Here is a 26,338-nt window from a genome sequence, read left to right on the forward strand (position 1 = left end):
GACGCCAAGGCCGCCCGTGACCGGTGCCGGGCGCTAGAGGACGAGTTGCAGAGCCTGCACGACAAGCATGCCGAAGAAGCGCGCTGCCACCAAGCGAAGGAGGAGGAGACGAAGGCCCGGGAGGAAGCCGTCAAGAACCGCGATGCTAAGCTGGCGGAGTTGGGGAGGGCGCAGGCTGCTGAGCGCGACCAGTTGGAAGAGCTGGAGCCGAAGGCGAAGACGAGGGAGGCCGACCTCGACGCCAGGTCACGAGTCCTGACCGAAGACCGCGCGGCTTTTGCCGACCTCGAGAAGAGATCTCGCAAGGCGCTGAAGACGCTCTACGTGCACGGCCTGGAGAAGTCACTGGCCATTGATGAGGACGGCCCCGCCCAGCTGCTTCCTCTCTTGGTGAAGGCGCTTGAGGAGGTCGTTGATGGCCTCGGTCCCATGGCGGAGGCAGAAGCTCGCATCCTGTCTTCGGCTGCACTAACTCGCGTCTTCAGCCATTTGCACCTCCGCCAACCCAATGCTCACCTTGACGAACTGCTGGAGCCTATGGCTGAAGATCACTGTGAAGCCGCCGCCGCAGCTCTACAAGGTCAAGTGGAGGCCTTGCTGAAGAAGTTCCGCGGCTTCGTCTCCGCCCATTTGTTTGGCCATGTCGCCGATCCTGCGGCTGGTGGTGAAGGTGAGAACAACGTTACCCACGGAGGACCACCTTCCGCAGGCGATGCCGATGTCCAGGGTTGACCCACGGCTATTCTTCCCGTTTCGTTCCTGCAACATGTATCAGGCCTCGTGGAGGCGTTTAGACTTTTCATTTGATGTCGTGAGGACAATGTGTTTGTAATATTTGCTTCGAGATTTTGCGATTTCCTTCCTATTTGCTTTGCGTTCTACGTCGGCAGAGCCAGGCCCCGCGCATACCTCAGCCGCCATTGAGCCGACAGGAGACCAGGATGGACCAAGGAGTGAGGGGCTACGTGACCAGTTAGGCTCCTGAGTCGCGATGCTCAGGAGTCCCCCTTGACGTGCAAAGAATTTCCATACCTGCCCTCGCCGAGGCCTCGGGAGGGGCGCGCGACGCCCAGGTCCGGAAGACCTGGTTGGGAGGCGTGCGCTTGGGCGTGACCCGAGCGCAGCCCCCGTGCCCAACCCCCTCGTGTGGCTCTCCGGAGGGGAGGTGTTGTGGTGAGGCTGGGAGCTGAGCTCTGGGCTCCCTGAGGTTGGTACGACCGTGGGGCCGCCCTCAGTTGTTTATCAGCAGCGCGGAGCATTGTGCTTCCGCTTGTGCACAGGCATAGCTGCTCCTCGGTAGTGTTGACAGCCAGCGTGGAGCATGGTGCTTCCACTTGGGCGTGGGATGGGGGCCCCCCTCCGGGAGGATCCCCCGGGGCATGTACAGCCCCGCCCTGACACGTGGCTTGCACGGCAGGGCTGCGAGGTGTATCTGGGCACTCGTGAGCCAGCGCGGGACTCACCAGGCCCTACCTCAAGCCGGGTTGCGCCTGGTCTTGAGTCTTGGTGACTGTATGTTCCTGCAAGGCGGTTAGAGGCAAGCACTCTACGTCCTCAGGTCCCGGCCCTCGAGCGAGCTCAGCCGCTGCTGGTATGCCAGGTCGCGATGCCGTGGTCAAGGCCAGGGGGTGAGGGCTGGAGAGCCAGTAAGAGCTCCTGAGTCGCGATGCTCAGGAGCCCCCCTTTTAACGCGCAGGCGAATTGCATAGGATGAGCAGACCCGTGGTAGGCGGCAATCGAGCAGGCGATAGCCGTGGGCAGGTTAAGTATGGAAAGCAAGTCAACTTGGGTAAACGCAGGAAGATACATGCCACTGGGTCCGGCCCGAGCGGCTTGGGGATGATGCAACCCGTGGGGCGCCCCCAACAAGGTAAGCTAAAGACATAAGCAAAAGGGATACATGCCACAGGGACGGACCCATGTGGCCTGGGAATAATGCAGCCCGAGGGGCGCTCCCAGCTAAACGAGCTTGGAAGATGTCACCTGGTTCTGTAGACGAAGTAGAGTTGGTGCAGCTGAAGACGTGCGTCGAAGGAGTGACTCCTCATGACCCACCGGAGCCCTGAGCCACGGGAGGCTCTGGGGGCTCGGGAGGTTCCCTGAAGACCGTCTCCGTCTCCTCCAGGACTGTCGGGTGGTAGGTGCGACATATGCCAACGGGTGGCTTATCATTGTGGGAGCCAGTAAGACATCGCCGGTGCCTGGAAACGGGATAAGGCGAAGACATGCACGCCGGCGAATCTTACCCAGGTTCGGGGCTCTCCGTGGAGATAACACCCCTAGTCCTGCTCTGTGGGGTCTCCGCATGATCACTAGATCAACACAAGTAGCTACAAGTGCTCCTTGAGCTGTTTGGCTAGAGGAGGAAGAAAGGCAAGGCTAGCTCTCCTCTTCCCTCTACGTGGTGGCTAAAACTATCTTAGAGATCAACCCTTTGCATGGGTGCCCCGGGGGGTTTATATAGGCCTACCCCCCAGGGATACAATGGTAATCCGACTGGGTGCGGGTCCCAGCCGTCAGTGTCTGCGCTCGCCGGCTTCTCCGCCGGCCGTTGGGGCCTGCCGACTGGTGGGTCCCGCCGGCTGCCGGCCTCTTGGTCAACAGGCCGGCCCCACCGCCTGGGGGCCTTGTCGGTGGTTGATTACTGTTGCCTCACCCCTGATGACGTGGGCTTTGTCGAGGTAAGCGTGGCTACAGTGCCGCCGCCTAGCGAGCTCTCACTGTAGCCTCACCTCGTCTTGTCTCCTTAATGATGCACATACTTCGAGGGAGGAAGGTAGCCGGCTATTGGGAGCCGGCTACGCCTCAGGCCGACTAGGGGAGGCATGGCCGCCTTCGAGCGTCTCTCTGGCTGAAGGGGCCCGCCGCCCGCGGGCCGTACTGGCGCCTGTCGTGGGTGACGTCGCGGTCAACAAGGCAATAGTGTCGCGCCGGACGGGGGATGGCTGGCCCGTACGGCGCACTGTGGCCATGCATGCTCCGGGATTCGGGGGTGGCAGGCTGTACTGTGGCCACGCCCCATCTCATCACCGTTATGTGGGCGCTGCCCTAGTGGGTGCAGTCTTGGCCGGCTTCCGGGAGTCGGTCTTCTTGTGGCCGGCTTCTGGGAGTCGGTCTACTTATGGCCGGCTTCTGGGAGTCGGCCCACTTATGGCCGGCTTCTGGGAGTCGGCCACCTTATGGTTATCTTCGGGGAGGTTCTCGAGGTCGGGTCGCCTTCCGGTAGTTGGCCTGTGAGATAGCCGACCAGGGGAAGGCGGCCCTGTGTTTTGGATACTTGAAGGCCCAATCAGCCTGATCATTTTTCAGAGAGCCAGGGGGAGTCGGTTAGGCTACCCATGGCCATTTACTCCGACAAGGACGTCGTGGTACCTGGCCTCCTGAGCCGCCAGGACACGCCGCATGTTGCGCTGATAGGCTGACGCCACGCTCGACAAGCCGAAGGGCATGCGAACGTAGCAGTGTGGTGGGCCTTCGCAGCGGCCCACACGTGATGGCCACACGTGGTGGGCCTTCGCAGCGGCCCAAACCAAGTACGTGTATGGCCAGTCGGTCAACGCACCTCCTCTTGGCATATCACTGACATTTGGGACAGGAGACGAGCAGCGAGAACACACAGACGGGCTCGCACGGAGGCCAAGATATATTCGAGCATGGTTGGTTGATCGATATCATTCATTACATGTTGGGCTGCCGTTTTCCGCCCTTCTCCGGAATAAACGTGTACTTTATCAGAGATAAAAAAATAAGAGTACAGACGCTCCACCATGCGGTTCTAGTAGTAGTACTACTCGTACTACTGCGCTTGGCTCTTCGCCTCTTCGTGAAGTCGAACAATGATGGTACTCCGCATGTTGGGTACTACAGTGTATGCCTCTGACAATCTGACACCGAATGGACTGATGCATGTCCACCGAGGGTAGGTTGCATTAGTCAAAAGGCATAAGCAAGCTTCACCTTGTCCTGCAAGCTTCTCCTCGTTCTGCGAGTTGACGGCACACACCAAAAAGTAGTGCTAGTCCATACTCCCTCCTTTCTGGTTAATATGGCTTAATCTTTTTTGCGGGTAAATGAGAGAGCTTTATTCATATATAAGCATTCTTAGGACGATCAGCCAACACACTGGTCACTAGGAAGCGAGGTACCCTGCAAAAAAAGAAGTAGGAAGCGAGGTGTTTCATCAAGCCAGCTCTCGGCCACATTCAAAGTGCAGCAAGCACGGTTCACACGAAGATGCGCTGCACGGTTCGCACGAAGATGCGCCGCAAGGTTTGCTGACCTGTTTACTTTGCGCTTGGCTGTTCGCCTATTCGGGAAGTCGAACAATAATAGCACTAGTAGTATAGTGTATGCTTCTGGCAATCTGACACCGAATTAACTGTTGCACGTCCACCGCCTGAGCGAGGGAGAGCTTGCATTAGTCAAAAGTTTCTCCTTGTCCTGCGAGCCACCGCGCGCAAGCTTCTCCCGTCCTGCAACCTTCTCCTCGTTTGGCAAGTTGACGGGACACAGCAAAGTAATGCTAGTCCATACTGCCTCCTCTCCGGTTAATATTGTCTTAATTTCAAACGAGATAAATACACTGTCTGTCACTGTATATTTGTAAAAATACGGTCAGTGGACTTCATAATACGCTCATTGCGCTCAATATATATATTTTCCGGTGTTTATATGGTCACTAGCTCACCCTGACTGAGTATGTGTGTGCATGCACGTGTAGGTTGAGCACTTGAGCGTGACCGTGTGTGTTCTGTCGTGTGCTCGGACATGCATGCATTAGGGCGTCGCGCGCGTTTTTGCGTCCATGTGTACGTGTGACTGTTGCATACATGTAGGGGGAGTACGTGTAGGGGCCACTAAGGAGCAGTCAAATCACACAGTAAGTTAGTCGGAAGAAGCAACCATCATTTCACTCTTGAATGACACGTACGCAATATAAAATGGTTGATATGGAGAGAAAAAGAAAACCACTATATATACACTAGCAGGAGCCTAAGCTACAAGCCTGCTTGCTTAGGTTGCTCTCTTCACAAGCATAGAACGACGGGCCTGATCCCGCAGCTGGGGGAAGGGAACAATGTTCTACGTAGACGCGGTCGACATCGGCGAGGGAGAAAACCCACAGTCGGTGCGTCCCAATCGGGGGTCACCGCGGTATGGGCCGATTCCGCGTCCCAACCGCCCTTCTAGCTACAGCCCGACGTCCCAGGTAGTCCATCTTCCTTTTGGAGCCGGCTTGCTCCACTGCCGTAGCTCCATCTCCATGTCGATCTTTCTCTACTTCTACCGGCTTCTACTTGTGATGAGTTTATGTCTCATGAACTAGTGCCAGTACTATTATTCTAATCACACTTCTTCAATATCTTTGCCATCAGGGATGCTCAGGTCGATTTTAGTGGAACCGCACAAAAGCATCCTATGATCCGAGGGTGCTAGCCGTCTTTCCTTCGATAGGTTCTACCTGGCCAGGAAATTAAATAATGTTTAGGGTTTAGGGTTTAAGTCGTAGTGACCCCATCAGACACGCTCTCACAACTTTTTCCTTTAGTTGTGAAGTAAATATTGGCTATGATCTGTGAATCATTGAGATGCATCAGCATGCGTGTTAATTTTCCTTTGTATTTGATGGAATGTTGTAACGGGGCAACCTTGGAATAGGAATGAAAATGGAGTGGAAAGTTTCCGTTTTTCCGGAGAAAAAAATGGAAACGGAGAGAAACCAACGTTTCGTTTCGTTGGATCGCGCCATCGAGCAAAGCCAACGTTTAAATCACCTCTGTCGTGTTCGTGTCTCACCCTCCTCCACGGCTCGACCCCACACGGTCGCTCGGCATGCCACTCACCGCAAACCGAGTATACGATAACCTTCCCGCCTGCTTGTCGATGGATCGCGCCATGGAGTACTAGCACTACTGGAAGAGATTGACGAGCTGGGGGAGGACAGCTAGCTGTAGCACGGACTCCCAAGAACTTTTTACATGCATGTTGTAGCTGGCTATTGCGACCTTTTAACGCGGAGCAGCCGTGTGCACCCGGAAGCGGCGCGGGCGACGCTCTCTCGGCCGGCGCGCCGCTTCAATGTCGGCGCTAGTGAGAGGTCGCGTCCGCTCTGGTCGGGCATGAATGCGGCACTGACCGTTTCGGGCGGGAAGCACGCGCGGGTGATGAAGAGGGTTCGGGTTGGTCAGGACCGGCCGTGGTAGCGGTCCGGACGTGCGCAAACAAGAGATGTTGTACGTTAATATTGCTGTGTATATAATTAACAACGTAAATAATGTGCCAGTTGGACAAATATGATTGGAGATGGAGATGGAAATGGAATTTTATGTAAACACGGATATGCATGTCTATGTCTATGTGTGTGTGCGCAACGACTCTCGCGACCTGGAAGCGGGGGCGTGTTTTTGATCGAGTTTTCTTTCTTGGTACGTTAGAAAAATTGTCCGCCAGTTTTCGTTTCTTTTTTCCGGGAACGCGCGTATTCTATTTAAAACCACTGCTATGGAGAGATTTTTTTACTCCATTATAGCCTCTTGTTTGATAGAGTTTCTCGCGTCTCGCTCTCTCACCCTCTCCATATCAAAACAAGATGACAGTGTCCACTCTATCTCTCTCCTCACCGGTGGTCACAGATCCGGCCGAATCCCGTCCGCTGCGGGAGGTGAGGAGGTGCAGCGTTGACGTTGTCGCCATCGGTGACGGAGGAAGCCAATGCGCACCGTCCTCTCGGAGCCGGCGCTGGCGCGGACGAAGATCCTCCGTGCCCTTGTTCACTGCCGTCGTGTGGGCAGATCCCGCCCGCCCGCCTAAACGACATCTCGCCCACCTGAGGTATAACTTCTTGTACTGGTCCAGCTCCCCAGGTCGTTGCGTGCGGGTTTTCTTCTATGCGACTACTCCCCAGCTCCCCATGCATAGTAGCTAGGGTTCGTCGGCTGGTCCAACATCACCTACTAGTACTATTATAGAGGAAATGCCACTCGAAAAGTTGTCCTGATTTATGCCTCGGTGGAGGTATACATGTTGTTTCGACAAAAAGTACATGGTGGTTGTGCGGTCATTGTCCATAGGTGGTAGTACTATCACTGGTTAAATGAAGAAATGCTTTTTTTTCTCAGGTATCCTGGTTTAGTTCCCATCAAGATAATTATGATGCTTCTGTTTGTTGGTGTACTTTTCATTAATTCTTATTGACAATTGAGATGTCGTTGCTAACCCTTTTTTATATTTTTGGAAACAGCGATGCGTGTCTCCATACCCGGGCATGTCTTCCTCAATTTTAGTGGAACTGCACAAAATTGGATGGCCATTGTTGTTCCGCCTCACTGTCCTCTGCCACGTGGTTCTTCCTTCCTCGAGCTTGATTACTGAGAAGAAACAGACCACAGTGAGGATTTGTCGAACTTCATAGGTGCCTCACCCAAACTTGATGCCAAATGGATGATGCATCACCACGATGACCTATCGATGCTCATGGTTGCGCCTCTTGGTTGCGTCGGCTGGTGAAGCTGATCGATTTTCAATGAAAAACAACCTGTCTTCCATCAGTGCTCTTTGCTTGTTACGCACAAAGATGATATCCTTCGTCAGTTCACCTTGGTTGCGTTGGAGACGCAGTCGTCTTTCACGTTGGTGCAATTTTATCACACAATTGGCTATGAACCAAATGTTTCCTCGAAGAAGGATCGACGTTGGTACTTAGAGCATAAGTTTTGTATTGATTTCTAAGCCTTCTCACAACTTTGTCTCCAGCTCCCCTGTAATTTTATTTGTCCAGCTATTAACTTTGATTTAAAAAATGGTGTGGACTAAAAACCCGGATGGACGTAGTAGCCCTCCATTTTTATTTACTCCGCATATTAGATTTGACTGAAGTCAAACTTTGTAATACTCTCAAACCTTTCCGATAACTGAAATTAAAATTCTTTATTTGTACACACTCTCACACGTTTCCGATAATTTGGCGCATGTGTGGTTGTTCACTTAAGGGAAGGTAGTGTACAACACGTGAAGGACAGGAAGTGCGACCAGGACGCGTGGGCGTGGATCATTAGTTCATCGGAAGTAGTACTAGTTTTCTTCACTGTACATTAAATAAAGAGTTTCGTTTCGTACTTACACAATTTAAAACGATTGTTATGGAGAGAATAAGAAAACCACTCCACTATATATTAGTCATATACACGAGAGTACTATATGGACGCAGCTTCATTGACTTAGTGCACCTGCCTTTGGATTTATGATAGGTGGGCCCAAAATGTGGCTGGCTCACCTGTCATACAGCCAAAAGTAGGTGCAGTGAAGGCACCGGAGCTCAGTCCATACTACAGTAGTATATATATAAGCGGGAGCCTTAGCGCTTGTTAGCTAGGGTTTGCACTCTCCACACGCTCGCCGCACTACATATATGTTACACGCTGGAGGCTCAGCGTTCATTTGCTAGGGTTTGCTATATTCACAGTCTCTCACCCTCTCTTCACCAGATCTAAACAAGACTGCGTTGGCCTCTTGTCTCTCTCTCCCCCCTCACAGCTGGTGAAGGAGGCATCCGTATCCCGTCGCACCGGGAAGGGGAGGAGGTGCAGCGTTCACTCTATCACCTTCGGTGAGGGAGGCAATCCACTGCCGGCTGCGCTGTTCTCTTTCACCCAGCGCCTGTGTGGGAGGGCCACCGACCCCTTCTTCCTCGCTGCCGTACATAGTGTGGGCAGATCCGGCCTCCCGCCGCACGCCTTGCCACATCCCGACGACCCTAAGGTATAAGTTTCTTTGAAACCGTCGTTGCTCTAGCTGCATGTAGATCTTTTTTGATCTGTAGTCGAATCTAGGTCTTAGTTCAAAGAGGAAAGAAGGGTGCGGTGGGCTAGAGCAAGAATCTAGGACGTGGTTCAATGAGGAAAGGAGGGGCGAAAAGTAGTATAGACTGGCTATCCAGCCGCTTTGTAGGTCGAAAAGGGAAAAAGGGGGTAACCCAGTACACACATCTGTAAGGAACCGATCTCTTTGTTGAAAAGGGAAAGAAACTAGGGGGTCGGGTAGTTTGTGCAGGACTAGATTTGCTGCCCTCACATAGGAAGAAGGTTCAAAGAGAACAAATATGGGACCAGCGCATATATGCTGCTTGGCTACATACTCTGCATCACCCATTTATACGTGTGGATGCACATGGTGCTGGCATGTCCCATACAGCTATTTTGCTGTTGTTAATCTAAGAATGCCACCGGAAAATTGAAGCAATGCCACTGTTAAAAGTAAATTACATTTTTTAACGAATGTTGTTTCAAGAGAATGTCTCTGTTAATATGAATCAATGCAACTGTTTTAGAAATGCTACTGTCCTACTTTGTTTTCCATCCAAGATAAGCTAGATGCTTCTTTCTGTCACCGTTTGTTTCATCCTCCTTTATCGGCAAGTAATTGTTTCCTTTTTTGCCTCTGTTAAAACAGGGCTATCGATTCAACTTGTTGCTATTGCGACATTTTGCTTCGCTACTCGAAACACTTATGTTTTAAGAGTGTTTTGTGCAGTTCAACTTGAATGTCACACCGGTGACTTTGCTTAATTTTGGTGGAACTGCACAAAAGGATATCGAGATTCATATTTTACCTTTGTCGGTCTCATGAAAGGTCAGTACAGGCCTTCATCCACATGATTGTGCAGTGTGCTTTGAGATGTTGTGCTACTTGTATTGGTACTGTTTTAAATAAATGTTGAATTGAAGCTATTGTATTGCTGTCTTTTCCCATTAACTAGTGAACAAAAATGGGACCAACCCAGACATGATGCTTGTTGCTTTGTTACAACAAACTCTGCATCACCCCCTTTATAAGTAGATGGAAGCACATATTGTTGTTGCGCCCACTCTCCCCTGGAACTGTTTACGCTTTTCGTTAATCCAATGCCACTGGTAAAATTAAGCAATGACACTCTCAGAATTAATTAACTACTGAATCTTAGTTCAAAACTGCAACACTTGTTAGGAATGGTACTATCCTGCTTTGTAGTTATTTCTACATGCTTAACCAAGGTATTGTTAAGATAATGTCTCTATTAAAATGAATCAGTTCAATTGTTTTAGGAATGGTACTTTTCTGCTTTGTCGTTCTTTATACATGTTGAAACAAGGCATTGTTAAGATAATGTCTCAGTCAATATGAATGAATCACACTGATGGAGAATTGCTACTCTCCTGCTTTGTTTCCCATTAAGATAAAGTAGATCAGGAGATGCTTTTCTTCTGGGAGTACAAGTCATCAACCGTTATTTCTCAGTAATTGTTTCCCTTATACCTATTGTTGCTTACAGGGATATCAAAATTAAAGCTCGGTTTTATTCCGACTTCGATTTTAGTTGAACTGCACAAAAGGAGCCAATGTGTCCAAGGCAAACTGCTGCATTACTGGGTCCAGTTGGTCGTTCCACTTTGCAGAAAGAAGCAGTCACTGTTTGCGCTACATTACAGAAGGAATGACCGAGAAGCTTTACAGAGTATTATTAGACACCGGTGACATGACTAGTCTGCAGAGACCATTGGAAATTTAACAACACGTGGAGTGCCCTGGGCAAAAAGTGCCCAAACAAGTACAAGAAGCTACGACAGGACTCCACGATCATAGGCATTACATATTTTGAATGGGAAAAGCTTGTAAAAGTTTAATCATTGATGTTAGCAAGAAGACGTTAGTTTAATATATTGGAATTGGAAAACCTTGTCAAAATTTGCTCATTGATGTTAGCCAGAAGACATGCATTTGATATTTTTGAGTGGGACGCCCTTGCTGTGAGCAGCGTCGAGTGTTTTTTCCTATTCCTGTGTTCAGTTTAGAAGTAAATAGTTACTCTGCTGAGATATTCTTGTGTTAAGAGTTTGTTCTGAATATTGTCTATGTAATGCCAGGCCTTGTGTTTGATTGCAAAGTTGAGCTTGCAATGTTGTGGCATCACGAGCTGTTCACCGTGCCTCCTGAGAATAATGCTTCGTATTGTTTTGCATGTCGATCTAATGCCAGTGATTTGCTTGTTAAGAAGATCATCCTCTTCTGTTGTTTCCGTGCTCAAGAAGTTCATCGTCTGATGTTTCATTCATAGGCTATACAACAAGTCGGGTAGGTTAGACGTGAAACCATATGATCTTCCGACCAACTCATGATATTAGGCCGTGATTGGATCGTCGTTTTCCAACCAAAACCGCTTGTAAAACTGACGCTTGTAAATTAAAGCAGATGGTCTCAGGCGAAGGCGCTTGGTTGGTTGATTTCGACTAGTAAAATATCGGAAGTAGTTCACACATGATAAAAACGCTGAACGACACTCGGGCGATTGCTAATCCAGCCGTTAGCTGCTATTTCAGCCTTGCCCATGGATGGCATGATACGCACGTCGTGCATGTATCGTCTGGTAATGTCGTCCATATAGCAGTGCTCGTAAAATATACACTGGTCTCTCAAATTACACACGTAACCCGCCGGTTTTACTTACAGACCTTGGGCCCTCGGTTTCATTACGCCTGTATTTTACGCGTTGTTTCCGATGACGAGTAAATTACACTTGTATGTTAATACAGGTTTGAAATAAACCAGAGCTCCCAAGCGCGGCCTTACTGTTTCATGCCGTCTTAGTTTCTCAAAGGTGCTCATAGGTGTCCGATGATCCTGGCTTCCTGAATGAGCAGCGGGCGCTGTATCAGACCATCCGTAGGGCCCGCGAGGCCCTCTCCGTTGTCCTTCGAGTTGTTGCGCTCGCCGTGGCGCCGAGCATTGTTAACATCGTCAACGAACATGAGGATTCAGGAGATGACTTTATTTTGACTGGATGACACTAGGGACCCACTAGGGCCATAGCCGTACGTACAACTATATTTTTTTTCTTTCTCCTGGTTTCCTGACATCATGGTCCCACACCATTGTCAACCTATGTAGTTAATATAAATGAGAGAATTGCACAAGGTGTGGCCGACAGCTGGGACCAAGCAGCTCGAGCAGTATTTGTGTTTTTGAGGCGTGAGCACTGCAGAGTTTTTCTTGGCGATGATTTCGTTGTTGTTCAGAGGAGAGCAGGGTATTAACTGGGCGGGCTGTGGCCCGTCTAGCCCAGGCCATATATCCAGCCCAGTACTAATTTTTTCAAGATGAAAATGGCTAGCCCAGCTATACGTCTTTCTGAGGAATACCCAGGCAAGGTCAACTTGTTATTCTCCGCCCCGCTGGGCTGCAAATCTTTCCTAGGAGGGATGCATTAGGCTTAATAGGAAAATGGGCTTTAAAAAATAATAAATGGGATGTAATTATAAAAACTGGGCAGTAACTATAAAAAAATGCACCAAACACGAAATTAGTTTATAAAATATTATTTATGGATTTTGAAAATCTTAAATTTTCATTGTTGCGCGCGCAATGTTTCGTTGGATTTTTACGTAATACAAATTTATATTTAATCTCACTCGGGATAAAAATATTTCAGATCCCATCAAAATGTGGGAAATTTTATTGAATTATGTCTTCAACGGTTGGTTGAAATTATTAATCGTTGTCCTAGCTAGAAAATGGGATGTACTTTTAACAAACTGTAAATGGGCTATTGTAAATTCCATTAGAATTCAAAAATGGGCTGTACATTCTTACAAAACGCAAATGGGCTATAAGTTCTCTGCCACACACTAGTGGGCCTACTAAGTGACGCGTCCCCTAAAAAAATAAGTTGACGCGTATGCAAGGCTTTATCAACTTATTATAGTCAACACACGGTTCTAGCAGCAGTGGCCGTTGGATGTCTATCCAACGGATGTCGTGCTTCTTCAATCTCGGATATTCTTAGCTTCGGCTGCCCAAAAAATGATTCCTCCCCCTGACATCTGGGGCGCACCGTTTCGGAGGCTGACCTGTGGGCCTACAAAGTTGGAGCATACCAAGGGCTTTGTCAACTTAGTCAATATAAACGATTCTAGCTTCAGTGACCGTACGATGTCCATCCAACGACCGTAGTGCTTCTTCAACCTCTGGTCTTCTTGGTCCAGCTGCCCAAAGCAGCACCGGTCGTGCCGCCTGCTCCTGCCTCCCGTGGCCGGCTGTGCTGCCGCGGAGGCCTCACCGCCCCCATACTACTCCCACCGCTGGCCAGGCCATCCCTCCACTCACCCACACCCCCTGTTATTCTGCGGCGACGGCAGCCTCACACAGCAGTCGAACCAGTGAACCCTCGTACTCCTCTCCGCGCGGGCTTCCACTGTTGCGTCTTCCCCGGCTCCGCGTCGTCCCCTTCCTAGGCCTCGCCGTCGTCCACCGCCCTGGTGCTCTCGGCGCGGCGTGGTCAACGTGGTCAACGACCGACTTCCATCGGAAGAGTACTGTACGTGGAGAGGCTGACAGCTGGGTCCACGGCAGCCGCAAGGAAGTGCCTCCTTATTACGCGCAAAATAATTATTCCTCCACCTGACAGCGGGGACCCACCAGACGGGCCACCAGTATTTTGCGAAAAAATCATTTCCCCTGACTGCTGGGACCCACCGGACGGGCCATCGTATTTCGCGAAAAAATGTTCCCCCCGCTGTCAGCTCGGACCCACCGGAAGTGCCTCCTTATTACGCACAAAAAAATGAATACTCCCTCGTCTAGCTGGGACCCACCTTGGTGGGAGGCTGACTTGTGGGCCTACTAAGTTGACGGGGACAAAGGGCTTTGTCAACTTAGTCAATATGAACGATTCTAGCTCTAGTGACTGTACGATGTCCATCCAACGGCCGTAGTGCTTCTTCAACCTGTGGTCTTCTTGCTCCAGCCGCCCAAAGAAGCGTCGGTCGTGCCGCATGCTCCTGCCTCCCGTGGCCGGCTGTGCTGCCACAGAGGCCTCACCGCCCCTACTATTCCCACCGCTGGCCAGGCCCTGCGGCGACGGCAGCCTCACACCGCAGCCGAACCAGTGAACCCTCGTACTCCTCTCCGCGCGGGCTTCCACTGCCGCGTCTTCCCCGGCTCCGTGTCGTCCCCTTCCTAGGCCTCGCCGTCGTCCACCGCCGTGGTGCTCTCCGCGCGGCGTGGTCAACGTGGTCAAGGAACGACTTCCATCGGAAGAGTATTGTACGTGGAGAGGCTGACAGTTGGGTCCACAGCCACAGCCCAGTTTTTTTGTGATTTGCCAAGTAAGTCGCTTTGTCATGCCTGTTGGGCTGCAAATCTTTCAAGACGAGGAGAGCTTTCATTCGGCTGGCCGAGAAGATGGCCCATCAGTAATGAGAAATGGGCTGTACATTTTTAAAACACATCAAACCGACAATTAGTTTCAAATATCTTTTTTTCATTTCAAGATTTTAAATTACATTAATTTTTATGCGTGGAGAATTTGTTGGATTTTATATTGATATACATTTATTTTTAAAATCAGTTTGAATGTGAGTCGAAATTTCAGGATTAAAAATAGTTCGGACCGCACCGAAATATGCAAAATTTCGTATAATTTTTTAACCGTGGCCACAATATGGGCTGTAATGCTAACAAAAAGAATATGGGCTCCAAAAAACCTTAAGAATTAGCAAATGGGCTGTAAATTATTAGAAATAATGGCAGATGGGCTGTATGCTGTTTTCCACAGATTTGAGGCTTTCCTAAAAAAAGGTTGACGCGCAACCACTGACTGTTGGATGTCCATCCAACGGCCGTCGTGCTTCTTCAATCTCTGCTCTTCCTGCTCCAGCCGCTCAAACAAGCGCCGGCGGGACTGCCTGCTCCCTCCTCCCCGTGGCCGGCTGTGCTGCCGCGCAGGCCTCACCGCCCCACCATACTCCCATCGCTGGCCTATCCATCCCTCTACTCACCCACACCTGCTGTTATGTAACGCCCACGATGCGGCTATATCTCCCACATGTCGAGGCACGACTTAGAGGCACAACCGCATTGTGGTTTTGTCGCAAGAAGGGTCATCTTCACACAATCCCATGTAATGAACAAGAATGGGATAAAGAGTTGGCTTACAATCGCCACTTCACACAATACATAAATAAGTTCATACATCATTCAAGATACACACATAGGTCCGACTACGGAACCAAAATAAAAGAAGACAACCCCAAATGTTAGATCCCCGATCGTCCCAACTGGGCACCACTACTGATCAACCTGAAAAGAAAAATAGTAACGACCAAGGTCCTCGTCAAACTCCCACTTGAGTTCGGTAGCATCACTTGCACTGGTATCCTCGGCACCTGCAACTGTTTGGAAGTATCTGTGAGTCACGAGGACTGAGCAATCTCACACCCGCGAGATCAAGACTATTTAAGCTTATAGGAAGGAAAGGGTAGTGAGGTGGAGCTGCAGCAAGCACTAGCATGTATGGTGGCTAACGTACGCAAATAGGAGCGAGAAGAGAAGCAACGGAACGGTCATGAAGCTAGCGATGATCAAGAAGTGATCCTGAACTCCTACTTACGTCAAACATAACCCAAAAACCGTGTTCACTTCCCGGACTCCGCCGAAAAGAGACCATCACGGCTACACACATGGTTGATGCATTTTAATTAAGTCGAGTGTCAAGTTCTCTACAACCGGATATTAACAAATTCCCATCTGCCACATAATCGCGGGCACGGCTCTCGAAAGTTTATACCCTGCAGGGGTGTCCCAACTTAGCCCATTATAAGCTCTCACGGTCAATGAAGGATATTCCTTCTCCCGGGAAGACCCGATCAGTCTCGGAATCCCGGTTTACAAGACATTTCGACAATGGTAAAACAAGACCAGCAAAGCCGCCCGATGTGCCGACAAATCCCGATAGGAGCTGCACATATCTCATTCTCAGGGCACACCGAATGAGCAAGACGTCGGGTTGGCATAGACCCTGGTTGCCCAGGGGGCGCCGGACATCGCTCGGTTTGGACCAGCACTCGAAGGAGCACTGGCCCGGGGGGTAAATAAAGATGACCCTTGAGTCTGCAGAACCCAAGGGAAAAAGGCTTAGGTAGGCAAATGGCAAAACCAAGGTTGGGCCTTGCTGGAGGAGTTTTATTCAAAGCGAACTGTCAAGGGGGTCCCATAAATCACCCAACCGCGTAAGGAACGCAAAATCAAGGAACATAACACCAGTATGACGGAAACTAGGGCGGCAAGAGTGGAACAAAACACCAGGCATAAGGCCGAGCCTTCCACCCTTTACCAAGTATATAGATGCATTAATTAAAATATGAGATATTGTGACATCCCAACATATCCATGTTCCAACATGGAACAAACATCATCTTCACCTGCATCTAGCAACGCTATAAGAGGGGCTGAGCAAAAGCGGTAACATAGCCAAACAACGGTTTGCTAGGAAAGGTGGGTTAGAGGCTTGACATGGCAATATGGGAGGCATGATATAGCAAGTGGTAGGTAGCGCGGCATAGCAATAGAGCGAACAACTAGCAAGCAAAGATAGAAGTGATTTCGAGGGTATGGTCATCTTGCCTAAAATCCCGCTAGGAAGAAGAACGAGTCCATGAAGAAGAACAAACGGATGTAGTCGAACGAATCCTCACAACTCCGGAACGAAACCGAAGCTAACGAGAGAAACAACCCGGAAAGAAACAAACAACATAGTAAACAACCACCACATACACATGGCATGATGCATAAACAAGTATGATGCATGTCCGGTTTAATGAGGCATGGCATGGCAAAGTGCAACAAACAACACTACAAATTAAGTGGAGCTCAATATGCAACGAGTTGCATATTGACGAAACACCACATCAATTATTTAGTTCTCTCTCGGTTATGTACCCAACAATATTAAATGTTGATTAACATGGCAAGAGGTGAAGCATAGTAAGACTATCTATCTAGGCAAGTTTAAATGAGGCCGGAACAACGAACAACAATTCCGGAAAATCCCCATATGCATATAGCAATTTAATGCAAACACAATTTTAAACATTTTAAATGTTATCATGATGCGGATGACATATGCAAGGTTTAAGCAATTTATGAAAATGTTGACATGAGCATGTTATGAAGCATTTGTCACCGTGGTGGAAGAAAGGGGTGCCACGGCAACGAATCCGAAAATGATGCCACGACAACATATCGGTTCCGATATCTCACGGAGATACCGGTACAAAAGGAAGTGTGCGGATGTGCGGAACATGCTAGAGATGGTGGGGTGCTCCCGACTACTGGGTTCCCACGAGTTAGTGGCAAGGAAACGAGTGACAATCGGACACGATGCAAACACGAGCATCTCATACAACATGCATTCGTTCACGAGCGTCGCCTCGGGGTTATACCTTCGAGGCATGCGTTTTCGGGGCGGATCGAGTCGGTGCGATGTAGAGGAAGTAGACGTTCTCGGGATGGTCGTCGTGGAAGTAGTGGCACACGGCGACGGTAGCGGAAGTAGTGGTTCACGAGTCGAAGAGGAAGTAGTCGTTCATGTTCCGTAGATGTTCGGGGTCATGGCGAGGAACTTGACGTCCACGGAGTCTTCGAGGGTCAACGGTAGTGGTACACACGTTGTCGGGGTACTTGTCCGTCCGGTCTTGGCAACGATAGTTGTACACGGGTTGTAGACGTTTGGGTCATGGGTAGCGGTACTTGGCGCATCGTCGTGGTACTTGGCAAAATTCTCGGAGAAGATGCTTGAATGTCCGGGTATGGGTCTTGGCGTCTCGTTCTTGCTGATCTAAAACCAATCCAAAACCAAGCGAGACAAAAGGGGCCTCTGGCGGGCAGCAGCAAGGGCGCAGAGGAGTCCAGGCCATGGCACAGGATCCCGGCGGCTCGGGCAGCACGATGCAGAGTGGCACGGCAAGGTCCAAGCAGCAGCGGCAGCGGAGCTCGCTGGCGGCTTGCGGCGAAGAAGCAGCGATGGTCGCGAGCACGCGAAGCGCAGGCGAGGAGAAGTAGGGACGACGGGAAGGCTTTCAGTGGCCTTGGTGATTCTAGCGACGACAGCAGCAAGGGCGGGGCGAGGTCGGCGCTGCGGCGTAGCTCGACGGCTGCAAGGCAGCAACGGGATCCGAGCAGCAGAGGGACGCGGGCAGGAGGTGAAGAAGACGGCGCGGCAGCAGGGCGATGGGGATGGACGGAGGGGATGGGCTCGACAGCCAGAACGATGTCACGGCGGCAGAGGAAGGGGTGGCCGGGGTGCCTTGGCGCAACGGAGGCGGAGCAGAGGAGGGCAGCGGCGGCGCGCTTGCTGGACGGAGCAGGGGCAGCGAGGAGGAGGCGGGTCGATGGGGCCGCGCGGTTCACGAGATGGACAACGCAGGGCTGCAGGATCCGGGGTTGGGGCCGAAGGGGCGCATCGAGGGGCTCCTCCCCTAGCTCGATGCGTGTGTGTGTGTGTGTGAGTGGCGGCGGTGTGGGAGAATGAGAGGAGATGGAGATCGATGGGAGCAAGGTGGGATCAGGCTAGGGTTATCGATGCGGTTGGGCTTAGGTGGGCCGGCGCTGCGGGCTAGGCCGAGCTGTGGGCTGGTGGGCTGGCTGCATCTCTCTCTCTCTCTAATCTCTTAGCAAAGCAAAAAAAAAGGAGAAGAACAAAAAGGCTAGGAGGAGAGTTTGGGCAAGGGGATAATTTTCCCGGACTCATAAAAATGTGCTTGTTCCAAGAAAATAGAAAGTGGCATGATTGAAATATATAAATTCAATTGATTAGAACAAGGAGTGTGAATCCGAAGTTTCCAAAATGTTGAACATTTAGGAAGAGCCTCGATAAAATGATAAAAGAATATGAGGACAAGTCGGAGACCAAGAATTAAGATAACAAAGGCATTGGGATAATTTGCAAGTGTGTTATGGTGAATTCCAAATTAATGAAATATTTAATATAGCTCCCTAATATTGGGAGGATATGTTATAAAGAGAAGTCACCCTTCCCTCGATTTAAATAGATCAACCATCTATGCAATTTATTAGTTGAGTTGAGATGCAGAGATTAATGACATGATGGCATGATGACATGATGCAATGCAAAATAAAAGAGCAAGCACAAAAGAAACACACGGTGACCATGAAATATATGGAAATCTTCTGAAGCGTCGGTCTCGGGGCGTTACAACACTCCACCACTACAAGAGGATCTCGTCCCGAGATCTAGGATGGCACCGTAGAAAAACGGAAGAGGAAGAGAAGAGGTAAGGCTAATTTGCTTCTTTGACAAACGAGTGAAACCAAAGAACCTTGAGAGGTTGGACAACTTGAAAGAAAGAATACAACGGAGACAAACAAGATTGCAAACACTCTGTTGGCAAAGAGGAGCAAGGAACATCACGAGAACCTTGTAGGTTGAAAGACAAGAATGGAAAACTCAATGAACGAGAATTACTTCGAAACCACTCCGGTTTAAACGAAAATAGAGAAGGAATGAGAGCGAAAAGAATTCAGCCAGCACTCCGGTAGAAAAGAGAAGGAAAACTTGATAAGATCAAGAGAACTTGAAAGATATCACAACACCCCGGTTAAATGGATAAGCAAGGAAAGAAGATGATCTTGACAAAACAAGAAGATGGGTCGAAGAGAGCGATATCACAATGCCTCCGGAAACAATGCATGGTAGTTAGATAGTTGGAGTGAATAGAACGAAGAATGAAACCAACATCTCCTACCATAAATGAATTTTAAAGAGCATCCTTACGAAGTAGGATTTAACGGAGTTGTTGGAAAACCAACAACGAAAAGAACAAGCTTGTTGTGGGCTTATGGAACACATCTCAAAATTATGAGGTGACAACCCGCCACTACCGGAAACAATTGCTTGCTTGAGATCAACGAACAGATGAAAACTTCTCTCGCCGAGAGGATAGGAGAAAACTTGGATCATTGATAGACACCACAATTAGCAACATTCCTTAGGGAAGGCTTTAAATAAAATCTATACCAAGATAACTCCAGCAAAGAGATTATTGTGGGTTGAAACGACTCATGGACTAAGAAAAAATATGATGGGTTTAAATATCTCATTCCTGACAACTTGTGAATCATGAAACATGAAAAAAATTATCAAGAATGACATAACACCACCTCAAAAGATAAGGTAGGAAGAATTGCACTTCGGAATGTAAGATGAAGAAAGCTTGAACTCCTCAAAACAAAGCATGTGTTGAGCACCATGTTTATTTTGAGTATAGCTTGATGGATCTTGACTCCGAGAGAAATCTTGAAGAACAATTGAAGAATGAAAGGAATCCTTGATGAAGCACCATGTAGAGCCTCCTTGAAGAACTCCGGTAATAAAAGGATGATAAAAAGAAAGAGAAGTTGACAACACAAGGTGAAGCCTTGCAATGATTTAGATGGAGCTTCGGGATGATATAATCGATAAAACTTGGAACTCCGGAAAGAAAAGATGAACAACTTGGAACCGAGAATTTGATATCATGAACGGACTCCGAAAGAAGGAATTAATCAATAGGAGGAAACAAGAATAAGAATTACATTACGCGTATCCTTCACCCATTTAGATTGATGACAAGCAACGGATTTGGCATACTACTTATTCTCGTATAAAGGATTTAGATAGATATGGCGCAAACTTGGGAAGGTCTTCCACGAACCACCGGTAGGATTGAAACAACGAATAAATTGATATGATAACGAAGGAAGAGAAATCTTGAACGAACCACCGTAAGAATTGGAGAACGAGAGTTCAATGTTGAGAACGAATAAATCTTCTGAATTGATGGCCTTCGGAGAATCAAACTGAAAAAACTCATGAATTGCCCCGGATGGGTGAAAAGAATTCTCATAATTGAAAACAATTATGAGAGGACGGCATCAAGCTAGAACCATGAATCCTCAAGAGAATGGACAAGATTTAAGGGAAACTCTTCTTCGGTCTTCAAATGTTGAGAATGATGATGAGAAAAACCACCATGAATTATTGAGGCACTCCGAAACCATGAAGAATAGAAAGGTTGAATCAACAATGAAAAGAATTCGAAAGATCTTGGAGAAAGACATATGACTGATGATAATTCATTCTTACGCCAAACTCTTAAATAAATTTGAGAATAGCTCCGGGAAAAGTAAGAAGAGTCAAGTAAGATCCTGGGAAAAGACCTGTGGGTTAGGGCCCACTCAAAAGATACACCGTTGAATGATTAAAAGAAAGATTGCTCCGGTTGAATTAAATGGCTCAAAAGAGATAACGACCTCGAGATAGCTTGAACGGATTGGGAATGAAATGCGAATCTTCTGAGATATCTTCAGCACTCCAGATAACATGAATAGGAAGAGGTGGATGATTAAGAGATGCACCGACATGAGAAAGCATTTGAAACGAGGAAAAGAATACGATCAACACTGAAAGCTTGACTTGAGTCCACCGGAGAAGAAAAAGAACGAAGAATAATAAACTTGAAACTCCGTTAGTATCTTCATGGGAAATCACCGGATAAGAACATTGATGGAAAAGAATGGAGAAACTTCACCTCCATAAGATGGATACATGATTAAGAAATCTGAGTCCTTGAAGAAAGAGGGTGGGAGGGTGGGAAAACAAAGGCAACTTGGGTCGGATGAAACGAACACCGTTGAGAAAAAGCTTAGAACTGATCTTGTGAATGTTGGAATGACTGGATGCACTTGAAGAGAAACACGCCGGTTGGAAAGAATTGGGGTGACAATCTCGATGATCGAAAGGATTAGTATTCACATAGCAATATGAGAACACCGTTTAGGAAAGGTATGGATTCAACATTTGACTTCGAAGCAACTCGAATACCACAAATAAAACAAAACAAAGGATTGGCTTGCAAAATAAGCCGGAACAAACATATGATAGAGATTTCGTCCGAAGTTTTCGTCATGGGGCCCACACGGGCTCGATTGTACAACACCATCATGTACAAGGCAGTGCACATGACATACGAAGCGTCCCCGAGTCGGCATAGCCAAGGACACTTTAAGACACTACGAGACCACTGTAAAACCAACCGTGGAAAGGCGGACCACTAGACGTCGAACCCCAATCTCATATCATGCATCTGTCGGAAAGATATCCTAGGAGCTACTTGAATTCCCACTTATAAACTCCCGAAACTTTCTGGTTATGCAATCAGGTGTTGGGGATACAGGGGACACAATATATCTCACCCAAACTAACAATACCTAGATCCAGCTGTATCCATCCTTCAATAGATAACCAAGAAACCTTCGGAAATCATTTCCCTCAACCTTCGAAAAGCATCCGTTATACGAGTTATGGCAATACTCCTGAACTCCCGCCCCAGTACTGGGTGGCGTCGAGGTGATCTCACCAACAACTGCATAAAAGAGATTTTCGATGTCGGTGAAACTCAGGTATTCCAGAACTGCAACGATAAAATTGTGACGACAACACCTTGAAGCTCAACTCCCCGGGACACTGCCACAACCCCTAAATGTCAGGAGGCACCAAGAACAATGTTCTCGTCACAAAACCATCGGAACGATTCTAAGATACCCGCGTGATCCAAAAAAAATTAGTGAAATTTGAGGAGAGAAGAGTCAAAACTTCTACGTTAGGAGGCCTCACCAGAGCGACGAAGGGACTGAGGAGTAAAAAGAATCCTACTCTCCGATATATATAATCCTAAGACTCAAAACATTTTTTTTCTAGACTCAACAACGTCAGCGATTCGATCAAGCAGGGGGCTCCTAAGTCGGGGATGGCTCTGATTACCAACTTGTAACACCCACGAAGCGGCTATATCTCCCACGTGTCGAGGCACGACTTAGAGGCATAACCGCATTGTCGTTTTGTTGCAAGAAGGGTCATCTTCACACAATCCCATGTAATGAACAAGAATGGGATAAAGAGTTGGCTTACAATCGCCACTTCACACAATACATAAATAAATTCATACATCATTCAAGATACACACATAGGTCCGACTACGGAACCAAAATAAAAGAAGACAACCCCAAATGTTAGATCCCCGATCGTCCCAACTGGGCAACCAGGGTCTATGCCAACCCGACGTCTTGCTCATCGGGAGGGCTTGGACGGAACAGGCGATGGAAACGAGGCCTGGCGTACCGCACAACGGAGGAAACGGACCTCCTACGTTCGGAACGGGGTCCTGTTGATCGGGAAAGGTGTGGCGTACCGCAAAACGGAGGAAACAGACCTCCTACGGCCGAAACGGGGGTCCTGTTGATCGGGAGGGGTGTGGCGTACCGCAAAACGGACAAAACGGACCTCCTACGGTCGAAACGGGGGTCCTGTTGATCGGGAGGGGTGTGGCGTACCGCAAAACGGACGACACGGACCTCCTACGGTCGAAACGGGGATCCTGTTCATCGGGAGGGGTGTGTTGTACCACAAAACGGGACTCCACGGGATACTGTTCATCTCCACCGTCGACCTCCTCCAGCCTCCACGGGCTCCTGTTCATCCAGCCTCCACCGCGCGCTACTCCACCGGCTACTGTTCAACCACCCCTCCGCAGGCACCCCTCCACCGTCTACTGTTCATCCAGCCCTCCACACCACGCGGTCCTGTTCAATCACCCCTCCACGGGCACCCCTCCACTGTCTACTGTTTATCCAGCCCTCCACACCACGGGGTCCTGTTCAACCACCCCTCCAAGGGCACCCCTCCACCGTCTACTGTTCATCCAGCCCTCCACCACCCCACGGGGTCCTGTTCATCCAGAGGCAACGCCACCGCTCACTGTTCATCCACACCCCCCCCCCCGCAACGCTCACTGTTCATCCAAGAGGCAACATCAATCGGCTTCAGTTAGCAGCAGTAGTGAAGGAATCGCTCGATCGGGTTCAGTTAATAGCCATCGATCGATCGCTTGGGTTCAGTAACGCATAGCCTGCAGTGCAATCTCTCGGGTTCAGTTAGAGCCCAACGCCTCGCTCGGGTTCAGTTAGAGCCAACGCCTCGCACACACGCGCGTACGTGTACGAGAGAAACGCGCATCGCTCGGCCCCCGACCTCCCACCGTAACCGGGAACTCCCCGAAATTTTCCTCGCCCTCGCTTCTACCACGGTTTTTTCCGTCATGGACGGCCCAAAGAACATCATGCAGCTGCGTCTCCGGCCCGCCCAGGATGAAAAGCCCATTTTCTGTCATGATTTTTTGTCATAGAAGTAGGAGCCCACCACATCTATGATGATACCGGGTTTTGTCACAATTATCATCATAGAAGTGTCATATGTATGACAGAAAAAAATTTGTTCGGCCCAAAATGTCACGGATGTGTCTTTTTTTGTAGTGTTGGGGATGGCCTCCGGAGGGCCCTCACTTCTGCTGTCGGGGTCATCGATTGCTGCAGCCTGGAAGGCACGCTCAAGGGAGCACACCGCATCTCTTTCTTCACACGGGACCGTGATGATTCCTCTGCTTCCCGGCATCTTGAGGACGTTGTAGCCGTGGTGGGTGACCGCCATGAACTTGGCCAGGGCCGGATACCCGAGGATGGCGTTGTACGGCAGGCGGATGTGTGTGACGTCGAAGTCGATGAGCTCGGTGCGGTAGTTCTTGCGTTCTCCGAAGGTGACAGGCAGGCACACTTGCCCTATCGGTGTGCTGGAGCCGTCGGTCACTCCTGAGAAATGTTTGGTTGGCTGGAGCTGCTCGTATGGCACTTGGAGATTGTCGAACGTGTCGACGGACAGGACGTTGAGCCCTGTGCCGCCGTCGATGAGGGTCTTGGTAACCTGCACATTACTGATGACTGGGGAACACAACATCGGGAGGGCGCCGGCAGTGCCGCGCACTTGAGCTGATCTGCCGAGTTGAAAGTGATGGCGCATTGGGACCACTTGAGCGGGCGCGTGGCCTCGAGCTTGGGGAGCACCGCATTCACCTCGCGAGCGAACTATTTGAATATGCGCTGAGAGGCTGGGGCCTGGGCGCCGCCCAAGATGCAGGCGATTGCGCGCGGCTCCTGGAAGCCCCCAGTCACCTCGTCCTGATGGTGGTCATCGTTCCTTCTCGGTGGCGGCAGCAGGGGAAGACCGGTGTTGCCTTGGGGGCGATCCTCGCGAGGCTGGTCCCTCCAGGCGCCCACGCGAGGATGGTCCTGCCAGCAGTCCTCACGAGGCCTGTCGTGCCACTCCTGGCGCGGGCCACGGTCGTCCCAGCGTCCGCCTCCGCGTCCTCCGCCACGGCCGTAGCCCCGGTCGTTGCACTCGGGGCGTCGAACGAAGTGTCCTTCCCGTATGGCTCTGAGCTCTTGATAGTCGCTGGTGTTGTGGGTGTTCAGGTTGTGGAAGGCATAGAACGGTCGGCCATTCTTGGATGACTCGGGCTGATCTCTGCCCCGCTTGGTGTCGGGCTCCGCTGCGAGCACCACTGCCTCCTTGCGCTTCACGTCCTTGGCCTTGGCCTTCTTCTCCTCTGCTCCTGCAGCTAGCAGCTCGAGGAGAGAGAGGCGCCCCTCGTCAGCTCTTGCGCACTTGGTCGCCAGGTTGAACAGCTCCTGAGATGTGCAGAGCTCCTCGTGGATAGCGAGCTCTTCCTTCATCTTGACGTCGTGGACGCCGTCGGAGAACGCGGAGATGATAGCCTCATCCGTGACCTTGGGGATCTTGAGGCGGGTGTTGTTGAAGCGCTGGATGTACTTTTGGAGGGTCTCTCCCGGTTGTTGCTTGATGCGGCGCAGGTCACCCGCGGCCGGCGGGCGGTCGCGAGTGCCCTGGAAGTTGGCGACGAAGCGGTCGTGCATCTCGTCCCAGGAGGAGATCGAGCCGTGCTGCAGATTCAGGAGCCAGGAGCGGGCCCCATCCTTGAGAGCCATGGGAAACCAGTTCACCATGACTTTCTCATCGTCGTTGGCTGCTTTGATGCTCAGCTCGTAGAGCTGCAGGAACTCCGCGGGGTCGGCGGTGCCGTCGTAGCGAGGAGGCAGGTCCAGCTTGAACTTGCCCGGCCAGGCGACGCTACGCAGCTCGGGGGTGAAGGCACGGCAGCTAGCTGTGGTCGCTGGTGACCGCCTCGGAGGTGGAGCTTGGTCTTGACAAGGTCCGCGCAGCGCCGCTGCGGGCGACGCGGGGAGCGCAGGTGCAGCTTCTCGCGGCCGCGGGATTTCTTGGCAGCTTCTTTCCTCGCGCGCGGGCACCGGGCATGGTGGATCACGCCATGGGGCCGCGCGCCTTGGTGCCAAGGCACCGTCTTAGGGCAGAGGTGGTGGAGGCGCGCCATGGGCCTCATCGCCCGTTGCTGGCTGAGGGTGAGGTAGAGAGAGGGACAGCACTGAGGAGCCCCCTGCGGCGCGGACGAGCTCGGCGACGCGGTCGAGCCACTCCTCGCAGAGGTCGTCGACGGGGCGGTAGCGCGGGAGTTCGTTTACCGCAAGGAGCGGGGCCCGTGCCTCCATGGGAGCGCGGCGTGCGTGAGACGAAGAACTGGCCAGGGTTAGCGATGGTGTGGCGGTG

Source organism: Triticum aestivum, chromosome 1D (assembly GCF_018294505.1).
Source record: "Triticum aestivum cultivar Chinese Spring chromosome 1D, IWGSC CS RefSeq v2.1, whole genome shotgun sequence".
Lineage (NCBI taxonomy): Eukaryota > Viridiplantae > Streptophyta > Magnoliopsida > Poales > Poaceae > Triticum > Triticum aestivum.